Genomic DNA, 6,597 nt, shown 5'->3' with positions numbered 1-6,597 from the left:
CTTCGTGGTCCGTACTGAAGTATGGCATTCTGCCCAAGACCCTTCGGTGGCTGCTGGCCAGACAGAAATGGCGATGGGCTCTCAAGGGTAGCGCCAACGGTGTCTGCAGAGGGAGGGCTCCCTAGTTTATGGAACTGTGCTTTGGAGCCTCTCCTGATGGGGATGCAGTCTTCCTTTTCATCCAGGAGAGGAGAGGAAGTTGCACACGAGTGGTAGCGGCATGGACCGACACTGCGGGGGGCGGGCGTGGGAGCAGTGAGCTCTGCTTGGAGTAGGGAGGAGAGTGGCCAGGTTATCCAAGGCTTCCCAGGAAAATGGACATCTGATGGAGAGTTAAGGGCCAGCTGGGTATTCACCAGGTAGAACACTGAGGGGAGACCATCGGGATCCGATAAAACTCGGACAGTTGGAAGTGTGTTGATGTATGGTGGAGGGCCAGGAGGTGACGCGGAGAAGGTGGTGGAAGCCAGGTCTGGATTTATTTCCCACTGAGGAAAAGGGGAGCTCACGTCCCTTTTTCAAAGACTGATATTAAGGGACCAGCAGTTAGTGTAATGGCTATGTCACTGGACTCCCATGTAGTCGACTACAGTTCGAGTCCCAGACCCAGTGGCTTAAACTCACGCTGGGCACGTGTGTGTGCATGCCCAAGATCCCAAGAGGAGAATGGAGGAGAAGGGATTGCAGCGTGACCATACCCCCTGGGGGGTGATTTCTCGCTTTCTGTCTCTCTGTCTCTCTCTGTCTTTCTGGCAAGCGCATGCGCCCTGTAGGAAAAAAACCTCTCCCCCCTCCAAAAAAAAAAGACTGATGTTAATAAATAACACTACATAAATGGTGTCATTCATTATCAACGCTTCCATTAATCACCTCCGTTAGTGACTTCCAAAGTTTTATCCTTAGTCCTGGGCTATCAAGCCTCTTTATCTTCCTGCTGTGCTGATGCATTGTGCTGTTTTTATCAGCCCTCGCAAAGTCTAAGCCCCCAAAGTTAGCTCATCACCTTATCCTCAAAAATCTTGACTTTGTCTCAATTTCCTAGGCTAGTGAAGAACCTCAGCTTTCAAGGAAATTGCTTATTAATATTTCCTACATTCGAATCTCCTAAGACCTTCCACCATCCAAGCCCTCAACAAGTCTTGTCTTATTAATTAATTCATTAAAATATTCTCAACATTATTGTCTCTTTTTTAGCTTTTATTCTTTCTTTTTAGTTTGCAGTAGAGCATGTGTGCTCACAGAGAAGGAAAGTGAAAAATCACTCCTGGAGGGACTGGCCACACAATAGTCCCTTCTCCTCCATTCTCCTCTCGGGATTTCAGGCATGCATGTTCATGTTCCAGTGTTTTTCAAGCTGCCAAAGTGTGCAGTCGGCCATGGGGTCCAGCGCCTTAGCCACCATGCCACCTGTTGGCTTCCGATTTCTACTTTTGTTCAGATTGTTGTCATTTTCTCCTTTGATTATCGTAGCAACTTCTTTCTGGTGCTTTGTTTCAGGTTTTTGAGCTCAATAGAAAGAGAGAAAGACAGACAGACAGAAGGGGAGAAGGAGAGTGAAAAATCACCCCCTAGGGAAGACGGCCATGCCATAATCCTTTTTTCTCCATTTTCCTTTCAGGAGTTTGGGCATGCACACACATATGCAGCCAGTGTGATTTTCAAACCCCCAGATCTGGGACTTGAACTGTGGTCAGCAATGTGGGAGTTTACACCTTAACCACCATGCCACCTGCTGGCCGCTGAAGCAACTTCTTAGCCAGTACTACCCTTTTCTGATCAGTTCCTTCATCATTGTCTTGGGCATATCTTTTTAAAAGTTGATTATGTCAGTGAAATTGCTGGTAAATTATTATTTTTTTCTTTTTTTTAGGAGAGGTTTTTGCTATAGGGTGCATGTGCTCACCAGAAAGAGAGAGACAGAGAGACAGAAAGCGAGAAATCACCCCCTCAGGGGGCATGGCCATTCTGCAATCCCTTTTCCTCCATTCTCCTCTTGGGATCTTGGACACGCATGCACACATGCCCGGCTTGAGTTTAAGCCACCGGGTCCAGGACTGGAACCGCAGTCAACTACATGGGAGTCCAGCGACATAGCCATTATGCTAACTGCTGGTCCCTTTGCTGGTAAATTTTTAAGAAGCCATCACTGGCTTTAGTATAAAATCCAGAATCCTCAGTATTACATATACGCTCTAGTGGTTTGGACTCTGCCCACCTGTCCAGCCCCCTGGCACCTGGGACCAACCCCCAATCTTTTTCTAGCATCACCGGATAGCTTGACACACCCTGAAATCTCCAGAGTCACTTAGTCTACTGAGTATGTTCCTGTTGCCACCCCTGTCCCCAGTCTTCTTACCTTGACAACCCTTTTCTCCTGACCTCTGTTGCTGCCCAAGCTGGGATGAAGTGTCTCCATAACCAAGTGGTGGAAAGTGATTTCTGTCTGTCTGTCCATGCTAAATGGCAGGAGCCATGTCTTGTTCACATTGGCCTTGGTCCCTGTGCTCAGCTTCATGTCTGGCACATAGTTACAGCCAAAATAATAGTGTTTACTAAGGAGTTATTGTAGACTAGACTAGGTGCTAATTTATTTACATACATTATCTCCTTTGAAGGGGAAAAACAAAACCAAACATGCTTTAGAAAGCTAAGGCGGGCGGGGGGGGTGGGGGGAGAAAAAGGAGATTGCGTAAGAGTTTTGTTATAGAGAGTTCAGACAGGCTGGTCGTTCAGCAAAACAGGTGAAGATTTAAAGGTATCTACACCAGGGTAGAGGCCATGGAAATTAAGAAGAGAGACCAGAGCACAGCCTAGCAGTTAAGGAAGCCAGATCCCACATGGCTGACTGCAGTTCAAGTCCCAGCCCCAGTGGCTTGAGAAATGAACACTGTGGGCACACGTGCATGCGTGCTCAGAATCCCGACAGGAGGGAGAAGTGGAGAAGAGATTGTGGTGTGACCACAGTGCGTTCAGGGTACACCCTCTTCCTCCCTCCTCTCTGTCTCTGCCAAGTGCACATGTCCTTTGGCAGTGTTTCTTTTTCTTTTTCTCTCTCTTTTTTTTTTTTTTTTTGAGAGGCTTTTGCTATAGGGTGTGTGTGCTTGCCAGAAAGACAGAGACAGAGAGACAGAAAGCAAGAAATCACCCCCCAGGGGGGATGGCCACGCCGCCATCCCTTCTCCTCCATTCTCCTCTGGGGATCTTGGGCAAGCACGCACACGCGCCCAGCGTGAGTTTAAGTCACCGGGTCTGGGACTCGAACTGTAGTCGACTACATGGGAGTCCAGTAGACATAGCCACTAGGCCATTAGGCCAACTGCTGGTCCTGTGAATTTTTAAATTATTTTTATTTATTTTTTAATTCATGATCGCATATACACAAATATATGTGTGAGAGAGGGAGAGAGAGACACCCTTGACAGAATCCTGTCACACTGCAGTCCCCGTTTCCAGCCTTCCAGCCTATCAGCATCGTGGGCATTTCAGGCCGACCCAGGGATCTGAACCAGCTGTTGGCCACATGGCCTCCAGCGCTGCAGTTCAGTTTGTTACCAAGTGTGCTACCAGCCTGCACCTTCGCAGGACGTTTTAGGGATTAGATGGAAAAAGAAAGCCGGGTGCCACTGCAGCATAGTGAGGTGCAGCGGGCCCTCCCCTTCCCGCCCCTCCCCCCAACCCCCATTCTCCCCCAGGTGACCTCTTCTTTACAGCAGTGGAGAAGTGAGCAGTTACCACTCTTCTGTTTCAGCTTACATTTTGTCTGGCTTTCACGTTTTATAGATGTGTTAAAACAGGAGAGTTTTGTCTTGTTTTACATTAAAACTAACAATATTATGTATTAAAATCTACTTGGAGGACCTTTGTTTTTGTTATGGTGCAGCCTCAGTGCATTGGGTTTTCTCTCCTGATTCCTGGGAACGGTTACTGGGAGGAACAGTGTCAGCGGTGCACAACCGTTTAATGCACCCAGTACAGGAAAATACGGACAAGTGCAGCTCCCCGCTCTCCCTAGAACGCCAGGCATGGTAGGGTATTCCTGTACGTCCACCTGCTCGGGAGGCCGAGGGAGGGGATTGCAGTATAGCGAGGCCCTGGCTATAACATAACACCACACATGCGCGCACACACACACCACACACAAAAAGATGAAGTGAAAATCATATTTGTCATTGATGATGTAGTTTTCTATGCAAAAATGCATCATGACTTTTCTGGTGATCCAATGGAAATAATGACAAGCAGAGAAAAAATCCCAGCTGTGATGAAACGTGGCTGGCAGCCCCCCAGAGCACAGACTTTGCAGTGCACCTGCGAGTCCGTCATGTCTGGATCCTGGGGAAAGAGGACCCGGAACCTACATTTAGCTCCTAGGACATCGAGCAAGACGTGGATGTCCCTCAGACTAACCACACTGCCGTAAAGACAGCTCCAGTGTCCCCTGAGTCATGTGACGGGTCCTAGGGCTGTGACTAGGCTAGGGAGGAGTGGAGGGTCAGTCTGTAATGTGCCAGTGTCACTGCTGAAAGGCAGAAGGCTGGCGCTGGAGGAGAAACCGTTCTGATGTACCTGTTAAATTTCCTTTCCACTGGCCCGCTGGCTGGGGGCTGTGTGGCCGGGGAGGTGGGGAGAGTAAGGGGCCCTCGAGGGCTTTGCTGTGGGGGCACATTGGAACAGACAATGGGAGGAGCAGGAACAGGAGAGGACGCTGTCTGGAAGAGCCAGCCAGGCTTCCCACCCTCCAAGGACACACGAAGACCGAATAGTGTCTGGGGAACTGAAGGGGTGAGTGCTTCTCCCCTAACCTATTTCCTAGAGATCGGCCACTACAGAGAAAACAAGCTCTTGATTAGCGAGGAGCATGGACAGGTGAGCTCACACGGACTCTGCATGGTTTATAGAAAGGCTAGCGCGGAGACAGGAGCCTGAATCCGAGGCCGCGGCGGCGGGCACAGACAGACGTGCGTTTCCGTAATTGCGAGATGAGCTTTGCAGCAAGAGGTGAGGCTGAGCCGTTCACATGGCCGGAATGCCACCGTTTCCTTATGAGCTGAGATAAAACTCATTTTTAGATAAATGACTAAATTGAAATACTATAATGCCTACCATTCAAGTGCTGTTATGGTTAAAAAATGGGACTATAAAAACGTCACGTTATTGCAGAACCGATTTGTTGGTTCGGTGTTTTCTGAGTCCTGTCTGCACAGTTTATTGACTCCCACTAGGTTTTACTCTGCCTGCCTTGCAGAGCCCATGCCCGGTAGCCATTGTGAAATAAGATCCAGCCCCTGCCACTTCACACGGCTCCGAAGGTCCCGGAAACTCTAAACCTGAGCTGATGTTGTCGCCGATGACATTAGATGAGGTAGACATGGTGGCCTTTGTTGGCAGAGACCCCACCTCATTTACAAAGGGCAGCTCTTGAAAACTCAAGTTCATATTGAATCGCAACGACAGCTTCTGTTATTCTAATTGTCCTACCATTTCCCTGGAGCTTGAACTGTAGGTATAACAACGGTCTGCCAGACTGAGGCAAGACGGAGCTTACCACGTGAGCCCCTGCAGAGCCACCCCCACTGCCCGACGGTCCTGTATGTCGGAAGCCTTGTAGGTTATGAATTACAGTCTACTAGCCATGGTAGTACATTGCATTTTGCATTTTACCACGATTAGGCTCTGTGGGATGAAATATTTGGAGACAGGCTACGGTAAGAAGTCAGAAATGAGGAACAAATAGAAAATATACTGCTAGAGACGGCGGTAGTGAGGCCATGGGAGAGAACAGGTCAGGACAGAAGACTAAGCTTTGTGAGGACTGGAGAAGTGGATCAAGAGGATGCGTCGAGGGAACCAGCAGTTAGTGTAATGGCTATGTCGCTGGACTCCCACGTAGTCTACCGCGGTTCGCGTCCTGGACCCGGTAGCTGAAAACTCATGCCAGGCGCGTGTGTGTGCGTGCCCAAGATCCCGAGAGGAGAATGGAGGAGAAGGGATTGTGGCGTGACCATCCCCCCTGGGGGATGATTTCTCGCTTTCTGTCTCTCCGTCTCTCTCTGTCTGTCTGGGGAGCGCATGCGCGCTATAGAGAAAAAAAAAAAAAAAACTTTCCAAAAAAAAATAAGAGGATGCGTTGAGCGACAACGAAAGGGGACGGCACAGCAGGTTTGGTCTCCAAAGAGGGCATTGGTAGAGGATCCCAGGGAATTGAAAACGGAAGGGTGACCACCTTACCCAGCACATGTCACGTGCAGTGGCGTCCTGAACGCTGTACCGCCGAGGACTGATGTAACCTTCCTGAGAACCCGGTGAGGTAGGAATGACTAACATCTCTACTGTACAGATTTTTCATTTATTTATTTATCTGTTTTGAAGCACAGAAAGTTTTAAAGTAGCCTCAGCCAACAAGAGGCCCAGCTGGCATTCGAACCTTGGAAGTCTCAGATTCATCCTTACGCTCTTGAGGATTGCACTGCATTGGCTCTTTCAGACATGGTGACAAGATAATATGGCGCTCGAGTTTAGCAGTCTCTCTCTTTTTTTTTTTTTTTTTTTTAGAGGTTTTTGCTATGGGGCGCGGGCGCTCCCCAGACAGACAGAGAC

The sequence above is a fragment of the Tupaia chinensis genome, unplaced genomic scaffold, assembly GCF_000334495.1.
Source record: "Tupaia chinensis unplaced genomic scaffold, TupChi_1.0 Scaffold144806_1, whole genome shotgun sequence".
NCBI classification, from domain to species: domain Eukaryota; kingdom Metazoa; phylum Chordata; class Mammalia; order Scandentia; family Tupaiidae; genus Tupaia; species Tupaia belangeri.
This window is presented reverse-complemented; position numbering follows the sequence as displayed.